The following is a 26554-nucleotide window of genomic DNA, read 5'->3' as shown; positions in this document are numbered from 1 at the left end:
GGTTCAAGTGAATTGCACGGACTTGGCCACAATCCCTCAGTTAATAACAAGGCTGAGACTGAATCCTCAGTCTTCTGTCTTCAGGTCTCCCGGGCTGGCTTTTTCTCATTGCCACCCTGCTTTTCTGGTGGAGGCTGGAGTGTGCAGGCGGCTGCCAGAAGGGAGAGGAAGTGGAGGCTGGGCTGGGCATCCTAAACAGCTCTCATCCACCATAGAATCATGTGCCCTGATTAATAAAAGAGAAAACGTTAAGTAAATTTATGTCCGTGCGGTTCTTCATACATACGGGACTTCGAGTCCTCTTTGGTGTCACAGGCTTTAGGAGAATGTGACCAGGGGAGTCATCATCTGCCTGCCAGGAGAACAACTGCAAAAGTCAGATGAGGGCCTCGCCGGGGTGGGGAGAGGGCGGGGAGAAGGGAGGATTAACATCTACACATCTACACTCAGGTGACCCGAGTTTCTCTGTTAGTTGTTGAGCTGAGGGTAGTAGCATAAAGATACTTTCATTTCCCTGCTCCCCAAATCTTGGCAAGGTGAATGGGTGTGGGGAATCAGTTGTGAGTCGGGCTTGATGGTTATGTGAGACTGTAACATATAATTAGTCCGGGAGCGACCAAAAGGGGATTGGAATTTGTGGCCACTCAGCAGAAGCTAGCAGGAGAAGAGAGCTTTGCTTCTTAGGGACAAATGAAAAATAGGGCAAGGGCCTTGAGCGAGGCTTGTAGGAGCCTTGGTTGCCCCTTTTGCCTGGCACATCTCTGGCATGATCTCGTTCCTCCAGGGCTTTGGAAGGGTCCTTTTCATTCTAGAGGAGTCCTCAGGACTACTCATGTAACCACATTGGCCTTGATAGACAGTGAACTTCAAGGGGCCCTCTGTGCCAGGCAGGGCCTTGGGCTGGCGGATGTGTTCCTGACATGGTCTGCATGGTCTGTGAGTAGGATCCAAGCCGGATGGTGCCTTGTCCTGAGTCAAGTCCCACCCTCAGCCCTGAAGCAGAAGTCCCCAGGTGGGTGGTGGTGATCTGGACACTGGCCTGGGGCCACTGCCCACATTGCCATGAGATCCTGACTCTTCTCTCTTGGGACTCACAGATGACAGGGAGTGGATGAGGGAAGTCAAATATTGTGGCAGGGAGGGGCCGACAAACATGGGCATGGTCAGCAGAAGTCTCACTGCAGTAGGATGCTGAGAGAGGAGAATGTTGAGGTTTGGGAAGGAAGCTCAGAAGTCTCAGTCCTAAAACAAAGGCTTAAACAAAGAGAAGACACACCTCGGCTTGAATATGGTTGAAGTGTGGGGTTAACATCCCATGGAACTGTCTGAGGGGTGTGGGGTGGGATGAGCCCCAGAGGGCATCTGGAGATAGAGGACAGAGGAGGTGATAAAAAACAGAGTCTCACCATTGACCAGAGGCTCCCTGGTTACCAGGCACAGTCCTCCATAGAGGGCATCTACCTCCACGTTTTGTACCCAAATGGCCAGTCAGTATGTTCTTAAAAAATCCGTGACAGAATTTTTGTACATTGAATTCTGTTTCGAAGGCACAAGGGAATATTATCCCTTAAAAGAACCTCAGGGGAATCACTTTGGAAAAGCAAAGACCCATTTTGAAGGATAGACAGCCATTGCTTTTAAATCTCTGGATTTTAATCTCTGATTTTTAAATCAGAGATTTAAAAATCTCTGCTTTTTAATCTCTGGATTTTAATGCATAATGCATTTGTAGGGTTGGGCATTTCCCCCTTCACTAGGTGGGATAGATGGGCTTGTGAAGTTTTTTTTTTTTTTTTTAAATTGTATTTATTTATTCATGAAGGAGACAGAGAGGCAGAGACCTAAGCAGAGGGAGAAGCAGGTTCCCTGTGGGGAGCCTGATGTGGGACTTAATCCCAGGACCCCGGGATCACTCCCTGAGCCTAAGGCAGATGCTCAACCACTGAGCCACCCAGGTACCTGGCTTGTAAGTTCTTAATGGAGTAATTATTTCCCAGCTATTCTTACTTTTGATGTTAAAGAGTGGGGGGAAACCATTTCATTTGACAGAATTTTAACAACAGGAAAAAGTGATTTAAAAAAAAAACAAAACTCTTCTTTTTCAAGGAAAGGCCTTTTCCAAAAGCACTTTTGGTGACAGTTACCAAAGGACAATCCTACCAACAGAGGCACTCAGCCTCCAAGTCTGGCTTTTAGAAAATGAACATTAATTCTTTTTTTTTTTTTTTTTAAACAGGACACTGTGAGCTCAGTCATGTACACTATGAAAATAATTGGTGTGTGTTAGTACACTTTGTGCCAGATTTCATGCTTGTTGAAAGGTGATTGGATTCAAACCAGCATATTTAAAGGTCAACTGGTTGTTCTTAAACAGTGCAGAATTTTAACTCTTTCATGATCATGCATTTTAACCACACAGCCATTTTAGGAAAGAGAAGAGGCTGCATACTGCATTTTAACTTCCTGACCTTTTTGTTCTTAAATTTTTAAAAAGTTCTCAGGGCTTTCTTGTGGATGAAAAGTGTCTGAGAAATGAGTTCTCGGCTGGTATTTGGAAATGGGTGGGAATAGCGACTTAGCTCTTTTTAAACTACTAAATTTAGGTCAGAGCTCTAATGGGACAGCACATATCACACAAACCATGTCTAAATGTCATGCTGCAAGTTCTCTCTTTTTAATAAGTACCTCCGATTTGCTAGTAAGAGCTAGTAACAGCCCTCTTTCTTCCCACTTTTGAATGCTGCTTTTTTTTTTTTTTTTTAAGTTTCTTGAAAAGCTTGGTGGAGAAACCGCTGTGTAATCATCAATATTTATCCCAGTCCTTTGATGTTGGCTCTGTTTCTGGGTGACTCACTAGGATTTGGGGTTTTGATGACTTTCCCTCCAGTGATTTTGGAGGCATGGGTTAAATGGTTTATTTTGTTGATTTTTCAGAATACCTCCTGCTAACCAGCCTCTTTGTTGAGTTTTCCAAAATAAGGTCAAGGTTGAAGACTCACCTCTCTCAAATAAGTAGGGTGCTTTTAATCATTGGAGGCTGAAACTTCTTGTTTTCTGGTTTAGTGTCCTGGGGAGTCTCTAGAAACTTTTCAACATTTCATGATGAGGACTCCAGTTTGGAAGCTACACAAAACAATCTTTCTTAAGGAAAAAAACTCCATGAGATTGTTATTGGATGTTTCTACAAAAGCCACATAAGAGTTTACAGATAAAGGAAGTTAGAGTCCAAGCACCTGTCTACTCTCCAAGTATGTGTGAAATCTTTTAGTTGTAACCAAAGGCAAACTCATGTTACCCTGAAAAATCAGAACCTCACTTTGTCAAGAAAGTAACTCAATATTCTTTTCTTTCTTCATTACTTCATAGTTTGCCTTTAGTTATCCCCTCCATACTCTGCAGCTTTTTAGCTGTGAGACTGTGCTGGTTACTTAAAAACTCTAAGTGTCATTTGCTTCATCTCCAAAATGGGGATAACCTCACCTTCCTCAGTGTTCCTGTGAAAATTAAATGAGCTAATTCATGTAAAATGCTTGAAACAAGGCCTGGCGAAAAGCAGATGCTCAATAAATATTAACTCATTATTATTATAATTATGGTTGCTGTCAATCTAATCTTTTTCACTAATTTCTATGCCATATGGAGATGTTTGACCTAGAGAGCTTCTTCCCTTTAGGGGTAGTACAAGCCCAGGAATTGAGGTTGAAGCTGCTTTCTTCTCATCACTGTGGTATTTTTTCCAGAAACTCCAGCTGAGGTTGGCTGGGAAGGATCATAAGAGAGACAATGGTCCTGAGCCAGAGAGCTGGGAGAAGAAACTGTCAGGGTGGTTCTTGAGGGAAAAGATGGGGAGCCAAACATGGCAGCTGGATGCCCATTAAGCCACAAAGGCGAAGTCTGCAAGACTAAAGCAGACTAAAGACTAAAAGCAAAAAGAATATAGCCCCGGGGTGTGACTAGTAGATGGGAGCCAAGAGGAGAGGTGGGGAAATGTCTCTACTGACAGTTGTCCTTTACGGGCACTCACCCCATACCCTTTCTGAGCTAAAGCTCACTTGTTCTTGAACGTTCCTTCACACACACTGAGCTATGGTTGCCTCCATGACAATGATGTTACCATAGTCTTCTGTAACTCGCTCATGGAAGACTTACAGTTTTCAGCCTTAGCTAATTCTCCTTTATCACAGACTTATTCACAAACCTAACATTTACATCTGAGCTACAGCAAAAATGATACGGCTCTAAAATACATGCTAGGGTGATTACCAGGTATTAGAGCACTAAGGACGCTTTGAATTATGTTAAAAATAGTTTCCAAAGCATAATTTTTCAAATATTTTTATGGCAATCAACAATAAGAAACAGATTGTTAAATCGTAGTCTCTGTGTACCTGTATAGATACTTGTATGTGGATATGTGTGTATATTGTTGAAGCAAAGGTTTCATGAAAAAAGTTCATCTTACTGCATGTGATGTACTTTGATGATTTCTATCTGATGGAAGATAAGGGTGTTTGTAACCTACTAACCACATAACCTGCAGTTAAAAAAAATCCTGATCTAGAGTATCATCCAGTGGTGGTTGGTTGAGTTCTTGTAGATGGTTCACAGAATCATACATGAAAGAGGGTGGTAGCCATCTCGGGTAGATTTTGAAGGATTTTTTTCTTCTTTTTTTTGACTCAAGAAGAAAGATCTATACATATGTGTGTGTATATATATATGTGTGTGTGTGTGTGTGTGTATGTGTGTGTGTATATATATGTGTATACACATATCAATGTTGTCAGTTCTTCCATAAAGTCAATGCCATCACAGTAAAAATATCAATAGTTTTTGCCTTTTGTTTTTTTCAGAGACCAACCTTCTAAAATTTATATGGAAATAGTAAGAATAGCTAATAGAGTTCTAAAGAACAAGAAGGAGTAAAGATTTACCTTCTCAGATACTGATTTTTGTAATATATAAGACCAGTGTAGTGTTGACACAAAGAAAAATAGCCCACAATAGTCTCTTTTTTTTCCCACAATAGTGTCTTATATGTCTTCTTGTTAGATATATTTCTGTGTATTTGATATTTTTGCTGCTGGTGCAAATTATATGATTTTGTAAATTTCAGTCTCTGTTGCTGGTATCAGATACACATTTGATTTTTCTATCTTGCTCAACTCTGATGAATTCAAATACTTTATAGATTCTTTTGAATAACACAATCACATTATCTAAAAATACTGATAATTTTACTTTTTTCCAGTCCTCTGACCTTTGTTTCTTTGGCTTTTTCCTTTGTCTTACTAATTTGCCTAGGCCTTACAGTACAGTGTTGAATAGAAGTGATGATGGCCAATATCCTTTCTCTTTCCAGATCTCTAAGGAAAAGTTTTCAACATTACAGTATAAAATGATGTTATGTTTGAAAATTTGTTTTTGTGAATATTCTCTGTGAGATAAATAGATATTAAGTTTTATCAAATGCTTTTTCTGAATCACGGTGATAGAGGTTTCTCTTTCACTGCTAATCTGGTTGACTTTACTGAATTGATAATTTGAATGTTAAACCAACCTTGACCTCTTGGAATAAACTGAATGTTATTACATTAACATTAACTGAATATTATAGCTATGATATATTACATTATTGTTAATAATTGTTAATAATTTCTTTAAAATTTTTGCATTCATCACATGAGAGAGTCTGACCTGAATTTTCTTTTTTTAAAGTAACTTTGTCAGGTTTTGGTATCAAGGTAATGCTAGCATCATAATATGAATTAAGGGGTAGATAGTGCATATTTTTGTGACTTTTCTAATCTTATTTCTTTCTTGGTCAGTTTCACCAGGGTTTATCAAATTTACTAGACTTTTCAAAGAATCATCTGTTGTCTTTGTGGATATTTTCTGTTGTAGTTTTAAAAATTTTCCATTCGCTTCTATTCTTACTTTTTCTTTTTCTTTTCTTTGGTTTTAATTTGCTGTTCTTATATAACTTCTTGAGCTAGATCCTCACATAATTGATTTTCAGCCTTTTTTTTCTCAGTATATACATTTAGTACTATAAACATTCCTCACAGATCAGATTTGGCTATATCACACAAAATATCCTTTGCAGGACTTTAATTTTTACTTAGTTAAAAATATTTTTGAATTTTTATTGAGGATTTGTCTTTGATCCATGTGTTATTTACAAATGTATCACTTAATATCCAAACCTATGGGGATTTTATACTTACTCATTTCTAGCTTAATTCTATGGTCACTTAAAAAAATATATATATTTTGCTGTTAATAAGGGCTGTGTTTTATTTGTGCTAATAAAGTTTTTGAATATTGTTTATATTTCCTCTGTAGTTACTGATTGTTTTTTTCTGTGTATTATGTCTGTTATAAGAAATGTTAAATGTTCCATTATGATTTGTGAATTTATCACTTTTCTTTCTAATTCTGTCCATTTTTAAGTTAAATATCTTGAGTCTATGCCATTAGGAACATATACTTTTAGAGTTGTTATCTTCCCGGAAAATTGAGCCCCTTTTCAATGTGAAATATTCCTCTTTATCTCAGTTTATGCTTTTTGTCTTGAAATCTACCTTGTCTGGTATGAATATGACGGCCTCAACTGTGTTTGGGGATGCTGTTTGCATAGTGACTTTTTCCCAGTCTTCATCTTCAATCTCTTGAAATCCTTATGTTTTAGGAATGTTTCTTATAAGTACATGCCTTTTATGTTTAATCCAGCCCAGCAATTTTTGCCCTTAATTGCAATATTTTATCTCTTATAATCATTGATATAAATTTGCTTTTAAATATGTCATGTTTTTGTTCCCAGTTTCATGTTTTCCCCCTTTTTCTCTCACTTTTGGATTAAGGTTTAAGAAAATTATTCTTATCATGTACTTTTCCCTACCTATGGGCTTTGTAGTTATATATCCTTTTCTATGTTTCTAAGAGATTAACAGAAGTTGTTACATGCATAATTGACTCATTAAAGCCTAAGATTAAATTAATACTTTGCCATTTCCTGGGTACTTCCGAAAGATACACATTTAGCTCCTTTTTTTGAATCTTTATTTTTTTCTGTGTCTCAGTTTTATACTTGTGGCATTTTTCTTTCTTTTTCTTTCTGCCTGAAGAGTATCTTTAGTGTTTTCCCGGAGTACATGTCTGCTGCTTAAAGAGTCTCTCTGTTTTCATTTTTCAGAAAGTGTCTTTATTTTGTCTTTGTTCCTGAAAGATATTTTCACTAAGTATAGAATTCTAGGTTGGTAATTATTATCATTCAGCATTTTGAAGATATTCCATCATTTTCTGTTTCCATTGTCCTTTAAGATCTTCTAAGTCTTATCTGGCTAGGTGGAAATATAGTAGGTGTGGAAATATATAACTCAAAGGATGAATAAGTGTACTTTGGAATTCACAGTTCTGTATTTATGGCATTGAAAGCTTTCAGATACTCCGTTGAACATTGTTTTCACCTGCACATCAAGTTTTTCCTTAACATAAAAAGATCTTTGTTTAGTGAAGAAACTAAAGGACAGTTCTGAATTATTGAGACATTCTAGGAAATGTTTTTATGACTTTCAAAGGGAGAGAGGGAGCATAAAACATGTAAACCTGGGTTAGGTGAAATATGTAAAAGTGTGCAAAGATAATGCCACAATACGCAGGCATGTATCTTGACCTTAAACGGCTTTGACCATCTCGGAGCAATTCACTTACTGAAAAACACATAATACTACTTCATATCCTTTTTGTTTATAAAGTCAGTGTAATAGATTATGCCTTATATTAGCTTTCCTTGTCATTTACAGTTTTATTTTTACATGGTTGTTGGTTAGCTGTGTTTCATTGCATGTTTTCATTTTTTGGATATCAGTTGTTGGAAAAATAGCTTAATGTGGTAACTTCCTGCTGGACATATTGGGCCTTTATTTTATTTTATTTTTTTTATATTGGGCCTTTAATTGTATATTTGATTTATGACTGATTTCTTCACCTATAATAGTATTTTGGGTGCAATATTATCTTCCTTCAGCATTAATGCCATGCTTGTAATGTGAACTAAGCTCTTTTGAAATATCTTTTCTTTTACAAAAATGTGCTACATAAAATACAGAAGTTGGGAGTGTGATTTTTGGCTCAGGTCATGACCTTAGGGTCTTGGGATTGAGCTCCATAAGGCTATTTGCTCAGCGAGAAATTGGCTTGAGGATTCTCTCTCTCTTTCCCTCTGCTGCTCCCTTTGCTCTCTGTCACTCAAATAATTAAAAAAAAAAAAAAAACAGAATTAATATGAATTGTGAAAATCCACTGTATACACATTTTAAGCGGAAGAGATGGCCAATGAATATGCATGTCTAGACATTATGTAGAATTATAGCCAACTCAAACAAAATGGAACTATTTTTATTTAATTCTGAAAGATTCTATTTATTATTTTGGTTGATTTGTTTTAGCAGTTTTTACTGGTCAATATATCAAGTAAGGTGCAGTAGATTTAGACACATACCATGGAAAGCAGTGAGATATGTATAATCAGCAGTATTGACATTAATTTGTATTCCTGGAGCAGATATAAACTAGAGTCAGATAAGGTCCTGCCTGTTCCTGAACACTAAGGAACTCAGCCTAGGTACAGAAAACCAGGGAACATCCACAGAGCAGATAACTATAACATATCTGTGAAGGTCGATGTATTGTTAGAGCCCCAGGAATTTATAGGTGGAAAGCAACCCAAAGACCCAGCTTATGAGGCATGTCTAGATGTAGAGCTAGAACCAGAAACTAAAGGCCATGGCTGAAATAAATCCTTTCTCGCTAAACCATGTATGTGCTATGTGATTAAACTAATTACTAAGGTCTAGGCTTACAAATCAGTTCATATTCCAGAAATTCCACTTATGTCTGATGTTTAGAAGTCAGTTTGAGATAGTTCTAGGATGAGCTCCAAGAGGCCTATTTTGTTCTTTTTGAGCATTGATATAGAAAGAGTGTCATGGATTTCATATGGTTCTTAAAGGAGTTCATGATTCTAAAATGTCTAAAAGTTGCATTAAAAAATGATTTAATAATGAAAAAAATGTTTATTACAAGACATACGTGAAAAAAAATCACGGCATATGTAGTGTAATCATGATCTGGATGCGTGTGTCCAGGGAATATATGTTAACAGAGGTTATCTCCTGGTAACAGAACTGAGGTATTTCTTTTCATGGTTTAGTCTTTTTTCCTCTCAGATTCTTTAGATGATTACATATGTTTTATAGGAGAAAAAAATGTTAAATAACATTTTATCCCAGTTGAACTATGATTTACCTAAGGGAAGTCCTATTCTTTGTCTAGTTTCCACATTTCAAAATCTCTCATAACTTATGTTGGCTGAAAGTTAAAATGGAAACTCAGCTCACATTTGTTTAGTGGTAGTCCCTTTTCTTCTCATTGTGTCTTCTCAGCTTCAACCTTTGCATTCAGCCCCCTTTCTAACTCTTGCCTCTCTCCTCCTTCCCCTTTTTGTTCTTTGACTCATCGCCCCTTTAAAAAAAAAAAAAGATTTTATTTATTCATGAGAGACACAGAGAGAGAGAGCCAGAGACATAGGCAGAGGGGGAAGTAGGCTTCCTGCAGGGAGCCTGATGTGGGACTTGATCCTGGCACTCTTAGATCATGCCCTGAGCCAAAGGCAGACACTCAACTGCTGAGCCACCCAGGCGTCCCTCATATCCCACATCCTTTTTAAAAATTTTATTTATTTATTATTTTTTTAAAAAGATTTTATTTATCCATTCATGAGAGACACAGAAAGACACACACAGAGACACAGGCAGAGGGAGAAACAGGCTCCACACAGGGAGCCTGATGTGGGACTTGATCCCAGGTCTCCAGGATCAGGCCCTGGGCCGAAGGCAGGCGCTAAACCGCTGAGCCACTCGGACTGCCCCTCCTTTTTTTTTTTAAAAAAAAAAAAATTAAATTCTCTCTGCTTTTCTTTAGTAGCATAAGCCTTTTTATCTTATCTGTTGGAGATATGAATTGTACTCTTCAGTTACTCAGTTTCAGATGTTCACCCCAAATCCAAATCCCCCTTTTCTCATTTCTTTATCCTGGTGTTTTATTTTGGAAGGTAGAAGGAGCATTTGCAAAATAGCTCCTTCCAAACCTTAGAGCCTTGTTAGTACTTTTGGTTAATTTTAAATGTTATTATTTTGGGGACTTCATGAGTGTTTCCCCCTCTGTCAGGAGCAGGTATGTATGTGTGTGCACATATGTATATGACTATGGGTGCATGTGTGTGCGTATACATGTTGTGTTCATTCAGATTAGGAACCACGTCCTTTCTCATCCATCCTGTGTGAACAGGCCCTCCAGGAGTGCTGACTGCCTGTTGGCCAGTTTGGGCATATGTTAGCGACCTTGTAGAGTTTGACACCTGGGCCTCACCATATGCATAGGAGGGCAATACCCTCACCCATCTGGTAGCAGCAGGCCAGCAGCCATTCTTGAAAACCTCCATGAGGAAGAGGCAACTTGAGTTGGCTCTCCAGTTGCTGCTGGGCTCATTCTGAGTGGAACAGGCTGACTTGTAATCTGTCCCTAAGCCTGCTAACCAGCAAAGAGGTACATATATAAGATGGTAGAACTTGATTAATGTATGTATGTGTGGATGCAGAACTGAATTAAAATGACAATTTGAGGAAGGAGCTAAGGGCCAAATCATGGGACTCTGAGTCAAAAATTAAGGCATCAATTACAGGATGAGCATTTTTTACCTGTAAAATGAAATTCAAAGTAGATACTCAGAACTGAAGTAGTGTACTATGTGTATTTTATTTCCATAAATCAAAGGTCTGGCTTTTAAGTTGGCTCCGGGGGAGATCCATCAGCAATGAGCCTTGAAAATTTGCCTGATAAATCAAACTTTTAATGAAAAGAAGCAGGCTGATGTTTCACTGATTTGCAGTCTGCAAATATCCATGGCTTATATTCAGCTTGGTGTCTCCTTGTGGAGAAAAATGTACCTTGATATGCTTCCTGGAGCTCTTCATTCTTCATTCAAAAGACAGAGCTGGGTAGAGAAAGGGACACTTGGTGGGACACATACTTTACCCTGATGTGATTTTTCTTAAAACCCAAAGTCACATGGGTGAAAGCTGGACGTTATTAAACTTAGCCGATCGGAAACAAACATGCAGATGGTACAGGATCCCTCAATGTGCCGGAAGGGCAGAGGGAGAGCGCCCTGTCGTGTGCAAGGCTAATGCCATAAGTGGCCTTTGCCATGACTGGCCTTGGGAAATCATGTAGAAGAGTTTATATCTTTCCCCCCCACTGTCTTCGTCTCCCCTTGCTGTTCCATCTTGTGGTGTTTCCTCCCCCTTGCTCCTTCTAGTTCTCAAATAGCCCCTTCACAAGAAATGTTAGCTTTCAGGATGATCAGTGAAGCACACCTTTGTGTGAATGTAAGATTGATAAGAATTCATTTAGACCTTGGAATTTGACATTGCTTCCTTTGTTTCAGAACAAAACGCTTGTTCCCTGCAAGCAGACAGGTGACTCATTTTGTGCTTTGACCTGTGGGGAGGGCAGGTTTCAGGAAGGGAGACTCTCTTGTTTGTAGCCCATGTTTCCAATCCTATCTGTATTAAGAACACAATTAGACACTTGTGGTATCGGGAGTCTGGCTTCTCACTTAAAAATGTCTCCCCCTTTTTCTCACCATGATGAAGTTTAATTTTCAAGTAAGAGTCTCTGTATCAACTTTAATGTCAAACATCTTTGAAAAAGAAGGTGTAGCCTGTTGAAATAGATGGTGGAAATGATTATGTCCCAGGCTTGGAGTCCTTTGAAGTGGGTGAACCGTCTAGCAGATTCAGACCACATTTAGATCATTTTGCTTTGGCGTCCCCATTTCAGTGTGGAGGAGGCTGTTTTGTAACCTGATCTTTTATGCAGAGAGGACTAAGTGGCCTGAGGGACAATGGAGAACATCGGTGAGGGCTGCAATAGAGTCTCCAGGCTGCTGTGTTCACTTGTACCTCACACAGCAGATGCTGCAGAACTGCTTTGTGAAAAGTGTTACCTTTCACATGCCCTGCTAAAAATACATACCTAAGAAGATCTGAGAAACTTGAAAGAACTAGAGGAGCAGGCTGTGGTTGCACAAAAGCAATATGCAAGATCACGGAAATAAGAAAAAATAACAAAAAATTGTGTAAAATAAGACAGATTAGCACTTTCTCAAGTTCCAAAGCAGCCTTTGATAATATAGTCAGAACAGAAATAAGCGAGGCATCAAAAAACCGAGTAGTCCCTAGGAGATGTAAAAAGCTATAGAAAATGCTTTAATGGCATTGGTGAGTTGGATAGAATGTCTTTCTTTATTCCCCCCAGACTTCCCATCTCTTTCTTTTCCCTTTTGCAATTCCCCTTCAGAAAACCTTCCATGGTCACTTCTACTTGGCTAACTCGGACTTGGTCCTCTGTGTGAACTCTAGTCACCTGCACATCTTATAGATGTCCTACTTGCTCATTGTGTGGCTTGTCACTCTATGTTGTAAGCTTACTAATATCAAGAAACAAGTCTTTCATATCCTTGGAGTTTTTCCTATTGTTTCAACACAACAATTGTGATCATAGATGGTTAATAGAAAGATATTCAACTTTGCCTTTTATTATCAATATTTATGTGCTAATATTTATGTTCTAAAAAAATCTGTAGAAGACCAGGTAAGATAAAAGCTGGAGGAACAAAAAAAAAGGGGGGGGGGAGGGGCAGCCCCGGTGGCACAGCGGTTTGGCACTGCCTGCAGCCCAGGGTGTGATCCTGGAGACCCGGGATCGAGTCCCACATCAGGCTTCCTGCATGGAGCCTGCTTTTCCCTCTGTCTATGTCTCTGCCTCTCTCTCTCTGTGTCTACAAATAAATAAAATCTTTAAAAAAAAAAAGCTGGAGGAACAAGTTGTAGATATAGTAGTGAGAATGCAAGATAATGATGTCTTGGCATAAATAATAAAGATGGTAAAGGTAATAATGATACAATTTGACATTTGTATAGCGCTTACCTGAGAGCGCTTTCATATCATGAAGAACAGGGGGATAAAGGAACAGAAATAAATGCAAGAAACACCAAAGAAATGCAGAGGTAAAGAAGCAAAAGGACAAAGTTAGGGAAAATAAAGCCAAGAAGAAAGAAATAGTGGGAGGATTTACTAACAACTTGGAACAGTTGTTAGCTAAATCACACAGTGGGCAGAGTGTCAAATAAATATTTACAACATTGGCTTTTAAAATTTTTTTTTTTTTTTTTTTTTTTTTTTTAGCAGGTAGAGTATGCTGTCTAGAGATCATAGCATGTTTTCACTTGTTTTCTTCCAGGTAGTGGGGGAGGGAGAGTTCTGGATCCTCTAGCTTTCTCTGTCCATTTTGTTGTTGTTGTTGTTCACTAGGGCTTATTTGGTACAGTATGGTAATGTGTGCTCCAGATCTTCTATCAATATCATCACAAAGATCTGGAAATGAGAGTGATACCTATAGTAGATTATTTCAATGATTTCACAGAGTCTCATTTAGGCTTACTGCAGAGAGCACCATCGACTTTTGTTCTTGTTGTGAGGTTCTGAAAATACCCTAATCTTAGGAGTCAGGTCTCAAAGTATTGCCAGCAACGCTGACTCTATAATAACTTACTATAAAGAAATTGTCTGATAATGAGTGACATTGAGCATCTTTTCATGTGTTCACCATTTGTATGTCCTCTTTGGGAAAAATGTTTATTCACGTCCTCTGCACATTTTTAAACTGGATTATTTATTTATTTATTTTTGGTGTTGAGTTGTGTAAGTTCTTTATGAATTTTTGGATATTAACCCCTTATCGAATATTTACAATTACCTTTTCCCATTCAGTAAGTTGTCTTTTTTTCCTCTTGTTGATAGCTACCTTCACTGTACAAAAGTTTTTATTTTGGGGTAGTCCAAATAGTTGAATTTTGCTTTTGTTTCCATTACCAAAGACATTTCTGAAAAGCGTTGCTATGGCTGATGTCAGGGAAATTACTGCCTGTGGAGTTTTGTGGTTTCACTTTTAGGTCTTTAATCCACTTTGAGTTTATTTTTGTGTGTGGTGTAAGAAAGTGGTCCGTTTTCATTCTCTTGCATACATACAGCTGTCTAGTTTTCCCAACACCATTTGTCAGAGACTTTTCCCTGTTGGATATTGTTGCCTGAGGGAAGGTTGAAATGCAAATAATTTCCCTGTTGGATATTGTGGGGAATGGATGAAATAGGTGAAGGGGATTAAAAGTCTACTTATCACGATGAGCACTGAGTAAGGTATACAGTTGTGGAACCCTTATATTGTATATCTGAAACTACTATAACACTGTATGTTGAAAGTTCCAAGCAAAGACATCCCAATGTTTTAGCACTGAGCAGTTCTAGACCTGGCAAAGCGCAGATAAAAAAGTTCTTGACTGTTGCATGTCAGAGGCCACACAGGTTCCTAAAATGACCTTTATAACTGCTTTGGAGGGATGTGCTGCATATTTTAAACAAGGTGATATTTAGACAGGGTGACCCCCAGCAGCTTTCCGGAAGGGGCAAACTTCTCTTAAGTTTGGGGCTGTTTTGTTCAGAAGCTGAATTCACTTAAGCTGAAGGGCAGGTGATAGACACCAAAATGTTAGATTTAGTAAATTCCAGAAAGCAGCTCAAAAGAAATACAAATGATGGTCAAGACAAAACCCATCAAATCCTTGGGAAGTTTTGCATCAGAATGAGAAGAGATTCTCCTGACTTATATTTGCTTCCTATTGACAACACTAGCATGGAAAGAGAGTTTTATTTTAATTGCCTCCTTTGCTGCTGAAATCGTGAATCAGCTCTTTCCAAGCTTCAGATATCAACACTCCGGTTTTGGCAAAAATTCTACCTTTTACACCTCAGGTTTTCAAACAGAGCAGAGAACCCTTTCCTCTGGGCATGCCGAAGACTTGACCGGCTGGTCTCCTGGCTGTGGCCCTGGGTGGCAGCAGGCACTGGTCAACCACTAAATCCCCTCCATCCTCCACTCCCTGGGCTGTGGGAAGGCATGATGATACCAGTCCTGCTTTCTCATCATTCTTCACTTCCATTTCCAAACTCCTGCCATGCATCAGGTACCTGCTGTAGCTTTGGCATCTGTTATCTTTAGGTCTCTCCTCATCTCTGCAAGGAAGGAAGAAGTTCCACTCATGTTTTATAATTGAGAAGTCTGAGGCTCAGAGCCTTTCAGTGAGGTGACTGAGGTCACACAGCCAATGAGTGGCAGCGCCAGCATATAAACCTTCGTACTATGTTCACAAAGCCCCTTCTCAGAACTGCATGAGATTTTGAGGTTCCTTTAAAATGGCATTCGTGAAAACGTTTTGAAAATAGTGAAGTTTCTTATGAATGCATGGTATTTTTTACCATTATTATGCAGATGGATATAAATTAGTAAACATGTATTTATTCAGTTCCTTGTAGGTACTTAGCACCGAGTCAGGTATCATTTTGAATGCTCTATGGAATTAAGTATTTTACCAATGTAGTGGAGTGTGAAGGTGTATTATAAATAAATCTTACACATTTCTAAGTGGTATCGCTTTCATCCTTGGAATCAGGAATTAGTTTCTTTGGATCCTTTTTGGAGACAAAAGAAGCAGATGGGCTAATCTAAATTAAATGAATGTTTCAAGAAGTAGAAACTGATTGCATATAGTCCAATCTTCAGAGCCAGCAGATAAAGACCTCTGGAATCCCTGGAGATGATAATTCACGTGTTCACAAATGTTCTGGACCCACCTAACTTCTCCCATCTGGTTCGTTCATTCTTTCTTTATTTTGACTCTTTCATGACCCCAATAGGGTTGCTGAGATTTTCTTGCAGTGTCTGTCCTTGATTGAGGGGTATCACACTTCCTGTGTGATGACTGGGAATCTACACAACTCTCCTAAAATAAGCACTATTTGGAAAGAATTTTCTCTTATGGGAAATGTCCTATTCCCAAAGAAAGCCACCAGCATGAGATCATTTTTTTTCCAGGGAGGAAGCCGAGGGGAGCCAATTGGTTCAGTGGCCAGGAATGAACTTTCGAGACAGGTTAGCATTTGAGACCGAGTCCTCCATGCTTTCCCTTTGGCCTTTTGGAAGAAATGCTTAAAGTTCTCATGAAAGTTAATGAAGTTCTCTAGAAGAATCAGTGGGGCTCTTACTGTTTCCTCTGTCTTCTTGGTCAGATACCAAGACCCACCTTGGAAGGTCCTTGTGGGGATTAAATGGTACAGTGCATGTGCAGCTCCTGGCACAACAAAGTCATCACCGTTCCAATCTAGGCTGGTTTTCCAGATGTGCTCATTCAGTTCCTTAACTCTCAGTGTGAGCCGTTTCTTCTTTTAGGCCACAGGATGTCTAAAGAGTTAGGAAAAATACTTTTCAACTGAGAAAAGATGGAGAAGGCTGCCTTGTTGAGGCCTTCCAAGGGTCTGCGTTGGGTGGAATATAGCCTTCGTTTGAGTTGGTAAGAGCTTCAAGGTGGGACCAGCAGGAGTACTCCGCAGAGGGAGCTCGTGCCACTGGAAAGCTTCTGGCTGCTTGTTTTTGGTCCCCTCTGGGGAACGTGTATGGGGATAAAGACCCATGCATTTTTCCACAGTTGAGGTGAGAAAGGGTAGCTCTTGTCCTGTTCTCTCATGAGATGTTTTGGTCACGTTTGGGTCTTTCCTGAGCTAAGGCAGAAGCCTGTATGGGAGGATAGAACCACCATGAGACCAGGCTTGGTGTTCTTTTGTTCAGAGTGTGGCTTTGGCTGAATCTGAACCAATGATATTCATCAAACTAAGCCAATAATACAAGTGAGATTTGTAAGGGAAAAGCTGGCTGCTTTAAGAGCTGTCCTATTTTGCTATTTGGATTTGGTCATTTTCTTTCTTGAGAGAAACAAGAGGGCAGCCTAATGTCATCCCTGTAGTACTCCAGCCACAGCCAGTCAGAATCCTGCCCAGCCTAGCAGCTAAAATGCTGCCCAAGCACATGGTCAGGCCCCCCTGTGCACAAGTGCCTGAGCCTGGGGTGATGGTACTCTTGGCCAAAGGCCTTTCAACATAATTCCGGCCCTATGGGAGGTACAGCCCGTGTCTTATGTTCTGGTCATTCAACTTGGGCTATGTTCTACTTCTGGCCAATATCCTCCAGTAGAATGAGTTCTGCTCAGGGAGTCAAGAGACTGTCTTCAGACAAGACACTTTTTGCCTATGAGTTTTAGCTTCCTTTAAGCTAGGGCATCTGTAACCTGGGCCTCAGCACAAGCAATCGATGAGTCTGGGGTCTGCCCCTATGTGGGGTATGGATGTGTGTGTGTGTCCTACCTCCCTTCTGGCTCCTGGTTCTGGGGATATTCTCCAAACTTTCTTGGCCCTCTTCTGTTATCCAGATTTCCCTGTGCAAAAGAGCAAGATTCAGTTTGAATGGATCATTGTTTTTTAGAAGATAAACAAGTGCCAGTAAAGTCAAGGGAATGACCTATTTCTGAAGCAGACAACCAAGTAGAAGTTTATGGTTCTCTGTCCTTTAGACATAACCAGTTTTTCTTCTTGGAACATGTTTTACAGAACTGGACTAATCACCCTGGCAATACGTTACTGAATTTTTCTTGGTTATAGATCAAAGTTTCCAATAGAGCAGCAGGGACAGGGCGAAAGCAAGAGACAGGAGAAAGCCTTTGTGATGAATTTTGTAGTCAGGCTCTCATAGAGAAGTAGAAAAAGGAGACGAATGATTAATTTCTGAAAGAATTGCCAATGATCAGTACATAAGAAAAAAAAAAGAGTCTAGTTTTCCTAGTAATGAAATTAATGCAAATAAAAGCAACAACGCTCTTGTTGACTCTTGTCATTTTGGCATAAATGTAAATGGTTGGTTGAACTTGGTGTGCCTGAGTGTGAGGAAATGGGCACGCCCATGCTGCTGCCAGGAGCTTCCATTGGTTTAAATGTAGGAAGAACCCTAGGTACACACCTTTTGGCGAGCAATTGGATGATATGTACTGGAACATAAAATGAAAATGTAAAAAAGAAAATATGTTTTTTTTTGTCTAGCAATTCGTAGGACAATTAGGGGACAACTGCACAAATGTAAAAACAAGTTTGCAAAAGCATATTCATAAGGAAAAATAGACATAACGTCAATGTTCATCAGTAGGGGACTGGTATAATCAATCACTTAGAGTAAATTCCCTTCTAGGAGATCCTGTGTAGTTAGTAAAAATGTTACAGTACTTTCCATGTGATGTAGAGAATTACTTAGCCATACAAAGCAGGTTGTTAAAACAATCATATTTATGTAAAATATAAATATTATGGAAAACATGGGAGGCTTCTGTTTTAAATCTTAACAGATAGGATTTGAGGCTACTTTTAATTTCCAGCTCTGCCATTTATCAACTCTGTGTCCTTAGAGAAATTTATTTAACTTCTCTTACTCTGGGTAAAAGGGGGGCTAACACCAACCTCCAAGAAGTTGCTGAAGGAATCAAGCAATAAAACACATGTCAAGCAGCTGGGATGAAGTAAGAAAAAATATATATTTTTTCCTTTTATGGTTTCTATTTTACTTTCATTCTATGAGTACAAACAGCTGTGTTCCTCTGCCTGTGGAAAGCTAAGTGGGCTTTGAATAGTTTCCATTGGCTTGTTTATTTTTTAATTTATTTTTTAGTTTATTTATTCATGAGAGATAGAGAGAGGCAGAGACATAGGCAGAGGGAGAACCAGGTTCCTTCTGGGAAACCGGATGCAGGACTTGATCCCAGGACTCCGGGATCACGACCTGAGCCAAAGAGACGTTCAACCACCAACCCACCCAGGTGCCTTGCTTCCATTAGTTTAAATGCAAAAAGAGCCCTGGTTCCAAATCTCTGGAAGAGTGTTTTCCTGTCAGAAAAAGGCCATACTGAGTCATTGTTTTCTGAAGCCAGGAGAGGAGCCTGAGTGATGCTGTTGGACAGCCTAAAATAATATTTCATTCTTGTCATCCTTACGCAGTTAAAGACCAAGTGATTTTGGATAGATCTAGTTTCCCTCTTGGTTTGGGAAGAACAAAGCTTTTGTTATTTATGCTCTTCAACAAGAGAGCTTTGTCCTATCCTTGGGAGCATGCAAACCAAACAGAAGATTTCCTGAAGGATGGTCCTATTTATTGTGAGGAGTGATTTCAAGTGTAAATAGACACAGTTAGCTCCAGCCGCCTGTGGAGGGCCTGCATCAACAGTAGAGGAAAAGAGCCAAGACTCACAGAACACACCAGCCAATCAGGTTTGAGATTTGCTTTTATATCGTGCTAAAGTTTGTAGACTCAACCATTTAAAAACTCCTGTTTACCTGGGACCTGCTTTGTCCTCCAAAACAAATAACCCTGTATCCTGTGTCTGAGGCAGAAAAATGGAAGTGCCAATATTGTGAGTGTTTTTACTTTGGGAACTTCTGATCCATAGATAGTTGTTCCAGATTCTTCCGTGTTATCTTGTCAGAGCTGTAGATACTATGGAATGAGGAGGGTGGTATTTGGGGCTCAGGAGGTCTCATCAGTGGCTAACAGATCTTTGGAAGGATGCTCATTATGCTCTCTCTGTCTTAATTTCTCTTTCCTTCTTTGTATGAAGCCACCCCCTGGCTTGTAACCACACTGCCATCCCCATGTGCTATATTCATTTAGCTAAAGGTCAAGTCCAAGTCGAGCATGTAAAGTTGGAATCAATTCTGATTATTAAGAGTTATAGGAAGCAAGTGATGAGCAGGAGCAACGTGCTGGGCTTTGTCTTAAGAGGTTTGCCGTGCATGTTTCTTGGTGAGCAATCTGTGAACACCTGGCTTTGCAAGCCTCAAAGATGCCAATAAGAATGCAGGTTTCTAGGATCCATTCTAGACCTACAGGATGAGCATCTTGTGGTGGGAGTCAGGGGTCTGCCAGTGCAAACATACACCTTCTATAATCCCGAGTACATGAAATTCATGAGCCACTGAATTATTTTATAATGCACATGGGACTCAAGTGCAGTCTGCTCTTCTTCCAGTCCGCACCCTGATTTCTGTGCTTAAGTTCTTACGGCCAAAAAGAGAAATTTTTTTTTCTGGACTGGGAGACACGGAGCAGCCTATGCCTCTTTTAGTTTCTGGTGATCACAAAGATGTCTCCAGAGCCAAACTCCTTTTGACACACCGATTATTTACCTCTATTTTGGGAAGGTTAAGTAAGTGAGAAGTCCTTTCTGAGTGGATGGTGGCCTGTGCTCTGGATATAGTGAGGGAAGGCTCAGAGACCTTAGAGGCAGGGCTGGCATGAGTGGCTGGGCAGATTGTGCAGTCTCCAATGCCAAGTGGTGGCATTGCATGGAGGAGTGAAAATGGCATTCCCCTTGGCCCAGATCGCTGCATGTAGGGCTGGCCACTCTTGAGAGAAGAAGACATTGGATGTGCTCGTGGGGTTCCCAGGGCCCAGAAAGCCCTGTATGCCTCCTACATGCCTTTACTGTCCTGCTCCAAGGGGCCCGAAATGTCCAATGGCGTTTCTTGGGTTCTCAGCTTTATTTCTAGAAAGCCCTTACTAAAGCAGAGTGCCACTTGGAAGATAGAAGAAACACATACTGGCACCAACTGTTTTAATCTGGCTGCTCTGAGGTTGGCACACAACACAATTTTTTTGATGGGAGCAGAGGAGGTCAGGTTCCTTTGTGGGCCACTTTGGTGGAGGGAGCCAGGGAGATTAGGCAAATGTTTCTTGGTGGGAAGGAGGGGATGGAGATGAAGTGGGAGAGGGCCTAGAGACAAACTGGACCTGCGTCATGATCCTGGAGGCTACCCTCCAGCACACTATTTGCTACGATTCTATAGCCCCTCCCATCCTCCTTTTCTTTGTTGAATGTCTAGTGACTTGTCCCTTCGGTCACCAGCCTGAACTGCAGCAATGCTCCACGTGACAAGGCCTCGGAGCACAAGTGGGCCTAGGGAGAGACTTCATGTCTGACTCTGTAGCTAAATCAGCAGGGGGGCAGGGGGAGGTGATCCCACCACCTCTGATTCTGAGACCCCTGGACTTTATAATCCTCTGCCAGGAACAAATAATTAGAATAATTGAGACTTAGCTCATTCAACTTCAGCCTCTACACAAAGCTTTCACTTAACGCAGTCATTTCTAGCAACCATGGGAGCTTCTTTGAGTTTGTTTGTTTCTTTTGATTTATTTATTTGAGAGAGAGAGCACACACACAAGTGCAAGTGGGAGGAGGGACAAAGGGAGAGAATTTTAAGCAAACACCCTGTTGAACTCAGAGCCTGATGAGGGGGGCTCCATCTCACCACCCTGAGATCATGCCCCGGGCTGCAACTCAGAGTTGGACACTCAGTCGACTGAGCCACCTAGGCACCCTCTCTGAGTTTATCAACTTGTTAGGAAGGACTGGAGATGATTCTCTAATGTCACCAAAGAGGTTGTGGGGCTATTAAGCCTCAGTATTTGATTTCATTTTGGATTTTGCATAAAGTGCCCCAAATTTCATTCTTAGAGCAATTTATGTTAAAATGAAAATGTTCCCCAGCTTCTCTACTGCTTCTTGGTCCTTTAGTGCTAATTCATGTGGTTAGTGGTACTGATCAATTAATATACTCAATAGGCAATAACCCCTCCCATGGAGAGGAGATGGGTAGAAAGAGGCTCTCAGGAAAGGAGGTGGGGGTGTGAGGGGAAGGGCAGGCAGATGGAAGGGTACAGTATGTGCTCCCTCTGGAACTGTAAGTGGTTATATGTGGCTGGTGATGGTGGTGGTGGTAGTATGGTTAGTTATACGGCAGTGAGAGGGGGTAAGGGGCAAGACCACTCATGCATGCATGAATGAATGAATCACTGAGTTTAAAGGTACACAGTCCTTCCCTAGGGTGACTCTTCCCTCACCAAGTCAACTCTGTTTTTTTTTTTTTCCCCTCTGCACCTTCTTCACGAGCATGTTGAACTTGCAGTTAATATCCTCCTGCTCTGAGAAATCTCCCATCGCAGGCAGGAAAGGAGATAATTAGCTTCAATGCTTTCTCATATTTAAGCTGAGAAGTCAGCATGAATCCTAGCCATGGTTCATGTAGTAGGATAATCAGCACAGCTGTTCGTGATAGGTAACTCTCTTTTTTCCTTCCTTCATGTCTTTTTTGTTAAGGTACCATGACTGAAGATTAATGGCTTCCATTATATTTTTGCCTTCATGTGGGAATCTTTAAACTAGCCTGAACTTTGTACCAACTCTCCTATGAATCATGTCTGCTACAGTTACTCCTTTCTGTGTCATTTCTGAGGTTAGCGTCCTGGCGTGACAATCTGAAGGCAGGGCCAGGTTGAAAGGGTCAGGTGGTCACCAGGCAAAACACTGACAGTTGTAGTGACTGACATGGCCCCTTGAGTTGTTATCTTGCAGGCCTGAAGACAAAAATCTTATTTATAAATATTACCTGTAACGAGCTATGTGACGTTAGGAGATATATTTCAGCATATCTAGCTGTTGAGTAATCCACCCCACGTCGGCTGTTGTGTACATTTATTGTAATGAACACTCACCGTGTAAGAGGCTTGGTTCTCAGCGTGCATTGTCTGTTGAATCTTCATCCCAGCCCCAGGAGGTAGTGACTGTGTGTGGTACCATTTTACATCTGAGGAAACCAAGACATACACCTCGGTTAGGTAACTTGCCCAGGGTCCCAGTTAAGGGTCAGAACTGGTATTTGAAACCAAGCGGCCCGGCTCAGAGTCTGTGCTGTGATCCTCCATGTTAACAATACTCACACACAGCCTGAAACAAGGAGGTGATTTTAGTATCACATATTAGGAATGCACATTTTCCTCTTACTAAATGTAAGCAATTGCCATTCTTTTGGTATATGTCGTATCGTGTGGAGTTTGAGAACCTTTGACAAACAGTAAGACCATAGAAAAATTGACCCTTCTTTTGAGATATTGTTACCTAGAAGACAGATTTTGAGCATGTAGGAGTGCAAAGTTGTTGGCTTACGTTACTTTGAAGTGTAATATGTTTTTAGAATCTTGTCATGTATCTTATGTTTATGTGCCCATACATTCGTGTTCTGAGAAGATGAATTTAAAAACCCCCAAAATGTAGGCTCCAGGGCATCTGAGTGGCTCAGTGGTTGAGCATCTGCCTTTGGCTCCAGTTGTGATCCCAGGGTCCTGGGATCGAGTCCTGCATCAGGCTCCCCATGGGGAACCTGCTTCTCCCTCTGCCTATGTCTCTGCCTCTCTCTCTGTCTCTCATGAATAAATAAATAAAATCTTAAAAAAAGATGTAGGCTCCATCCTGTCTTTTAAAACAACAACAAAAGCCACTAACCAAAAATTCCCATGTGCCAAGAGCAAATTTGAATTTGAGATCTATGTGCCCAGATAAAGTGTTAATGTTGTCTGAACCAAGAACATGAACTTCATTCTGTGATAACCACAAACTTATGTTTCTAGTACCCCTGCCCTTTTATTTAAATGTAAATTTTATTTTATTTTTAAATATAAATTTTATTTTTGGCTTTGTTAAAGTGGGACAAGTCTTTTGCAGCCACTTTTCTAAGCAACTATTTCCCTTTGAGTTGACATCCCAAGATGCGGGCCCTAAAGCGTCAGCATGTGAAGTATCGGCAGTTGCCTATCAGCAAACTGGTCCCAAGATCTCAGGTAGCTTGAGGTGGAGTCCAACACTGTGAAAAGAACAGAGCTTTTTTTATCCACGTGACCTGGAGTGGGTTAATACCCTGTCACTCTGAACTGGTTTGATATACTAACACGGTGGATCTGAGTGTTTCTTAGAGTTAGCTCATGAGTGACTCCTTTGGCCACATAAACCACAGGGCCAGACAAATTAGCTTATGGAAGTAGAAATGGTTCTTGGCCCAGGTTGAGGGATGCTTCTCAGTCAACCATAGCTGTTCTGATATTAGAGATTTGCTGACAGTTCTCGGGTCAGAAAAAGGTTTGCATTCCTGAGCTATTTTTTTCTTTTATCGGGATCATCTTAATTCTTGTCTCTGAGGCTGTGATCAAGGAAATGAGGAAGAACTGAATTCAGCTGTTTGGGTGACCCTTGTGTAACATGGACTTCTTAGACAGTGCCTGATGTCCTAGCCACCACTAATTGGAGGTGACAACAGAAGATAGTGTCCCTAGCCAGAACCTACTGATAGGAACCCTGATGATTGAGAAGCATAGTTTGCATGCTTTGTTACAGTGTAAGGGTTTCTCTGCTATGTGATGTCTGCAGCTAGTAAGTATCTAAATCCCCCCAATGCTGCCAAGTAGAAGTGACTGTGTTTTGGGCTACCACAGTTTATTAAAGGTTTGGGAGGGGATGGCAGTGCTGGTCTTGCAGAAAGCCTCATCATGAGTTTTTTGGGGGGGGCGAATATTACCTATTAACAGATAAACACCTTGAAGTTGAGTCAAACAGAATGCTTAGTGTTTGTAAGGGGCAGGGAGCTGGGGGGTCAGTCAGTAACTTAGGAATCTGTTGACACAGAGAATGTATAGAAGCTGTGAAAGCCTCTAGCTCAGGGACTTGCTGGGTGTTTGTTGGCCACTGTGTTGGATGGTGAAGGGGGTGTGTTCAAAGCTGCTGGAGGTGAAGTCTCCCTATGGATGAATACGTGTGAAATGACGTAGGGGCCTCAGTTTATTTGTATTCCTGGCCTTATCTGTTGACAAATGGAGATCTGGATGTGGGGTTTGGAGGGGATTTTCATGGAAATTTATAAAGGGTGTTCTGTGTGGTGAGGATTCAGTGACCATATTAACTTAAGGGCCTGCTTGCCACGTTAGGCTAGGCAACCCATGTTATCTTGCAGTAAAGGGAACAACAGGTTTGGCAAATACACTTCCTGAGAAATTTCGGTTTTCCCCTAGTCATGGCAGGCAACAGTGCTGTCAAATAAACAAAGTTTAATTAAAAAAAAAATTTTGCACAGAGGAGAAATTTTCTTCCCTGGCTAGTCACAAATTGGAAAATTTAAAGACCAAACCTTGGGGGTGGGAATTGCCAACGGAAGACTTTTTCTGTTTTCTGTGTACTGGTGTGCTTTCCTTCTTGGCGTCAAATCTCACGTTGAATTCAGCCAATAACCTGCAGCAAACAAAAAAGTGCATAAACATCTCTTCTGTTCCTGTTGTTTATATTTTTATCACTAAACAAAGTGAGTCTCCCTTCCCCACGTCTCCCTCTGGGAACATGTAAGGCTGACATGATTTGCATATTGTAAAGATTCTGTTGTCGCTTGGAGAGCCTGACGATTGAGTTTGTTTTTTATAAGTGTGTTACAAAGCTTTAGTTGTTGTTGCTGATGGTACACTTGAAACACAATTCGCTGAAGACACGTGAGGTGCCGAAGATTCGGAAGCATTTGTCATTAGGTAAAATATGTCAAGTATCTCAGGGTGTAGTGTTTGGATTATGTGGAATGTCAATTCTTCCTTTTTTTTTTTTTTTTCTCCTTTTCTAGTTTAGTCACTTCAGAAATGTTTCCCACAGATCCTTTGATGACTGCACCTGTAGAAGTTCAGTATAACAAGTAGTTGCTCTGATTAACACCTCGAAATGTAAGAGGTGCTCAGGAGAACATCACCGAGGGAACAACAGGGCCCCCCGGGAGGCCTGTCAGCTCTGTTCCATGCCATTCCTGCCCCCTCAGTCCCACCACCCTACATTCTGGTACATTCTCATGTGGCCTCAGTGCCAAGGGCTAGAGGAGCTGAGCAGTAACCTAGCTTCCCAATTTTCTTCTCTGAGCCTACTTATTTCCTCTGAGACATGAAAGGCATTTTATGGTGGTCAGGAAATGCCTGTCCTCTACTCCCTGCCTCAGCATCCTTTATTTTTGTTTGGGGGGGGAGGTGTGTGTGGTGGTGAGAGCTGCCCATGTGAAAAGGTAGCTCTAAAACTGTTCTGGAAAATGATCTCTCTTCCTCCACAAAAGAGCATTGTGGTTTCAACTGCGTTTCAGGTACATGGAGCCTCCCCTATGCATGCTTAGCAGCAAATGATCATACAGGGAGTGGACAAAGGGGGAATGCAATGGAGCACCCCTTGTTGCCCAAGTGACTTCATGTATATAATTTTGACTCTGCATTCCTCCTACTAAAAATCAAAAGGGGAAGTTACCTCAGGTTTTGCTGCCGTAGCTGTCCTTTAGATTTCTGGGCAGGGGGGGCGGGGGTGCAGCTTCGTCTTCTGAGGCAGGCACGGGTGGGATTGCCAAACCAGACGAGAAAGCTCTCGCTCCAGATCCAGTCACGTTTTTCCGGGTCATCTGCCCTCCTTCCCTGTGACAGCGAAGCTGTGATTTTTCTCTGGCCTCGCAGGGCCAAGTGATTCCGGAGAAGCCGACGATTGTGTGGACTATCTCATCCTTGTTGCTCTAGCGCAGCCCTTTCAGCTTTCCAGAGCCAGTCAGACTTGTTATGAGGAGCTAAATGATTGGCTGGATCTGGGGCTCCGTTTCATAAATTATAGCCGGT

General features: G+C 40.8%; 1 protein-coding gene and 1 long non-coding RNA gene across 4 annotated transcripts in view; one reads left to right on the top strand and one right to left on the bottom strand.

The window, feature by feature from the left end:
* Nucleotides 1-26554, top strand: part of PDE4D (phosphodiesterase 4D) — a 1379610-nt gene that overhangs the window by 8950 nt on the left and 1344106 nt on the right. The window lies entirely within an intron of this gene.
* LOC121496806 lies at nucleotides 10526-26551 on the bottom strand. Of its 2 annotated transcripts, none has more exons than XR_005989349.1 (5): nucleotides 26199-26551; nucleotides 25063-25163; nucleotides 22604-22695; nucleotides 17377-17447; nucleotides 10526-11056 (listed from the first exon to the last, which is right to left on the bottom strand). It is a non-coding gene; the product is annotated as an uncharacterized LOC121496806 (long non-coding RNA). The 2 variants fall into 2 exon arrangements; XR_005989348.1 differs by lacking the exon at nucleotides 10526-11056 and adding an exon at nucleotides 14074-16750.

This window comes from Vulpes lagopus, chromosome 8, assembly GCF_018345385.1.
Source record: "Vulpes lagopus strain Blue_001 chromosome 8, ASM1834538v1, whole genome shotgun sequence".
Classification (NCBI taxonomy): Eukaryota; Metazoa; Chordata; class Mammalia; order Carnivora; family Canidae; genus Vulpes; species Vulpes lagopus.
Note: the sequence above shows the minus strand (reverse complement) of the source record. Positions and strands in the feature narration are given on the sequence as shown.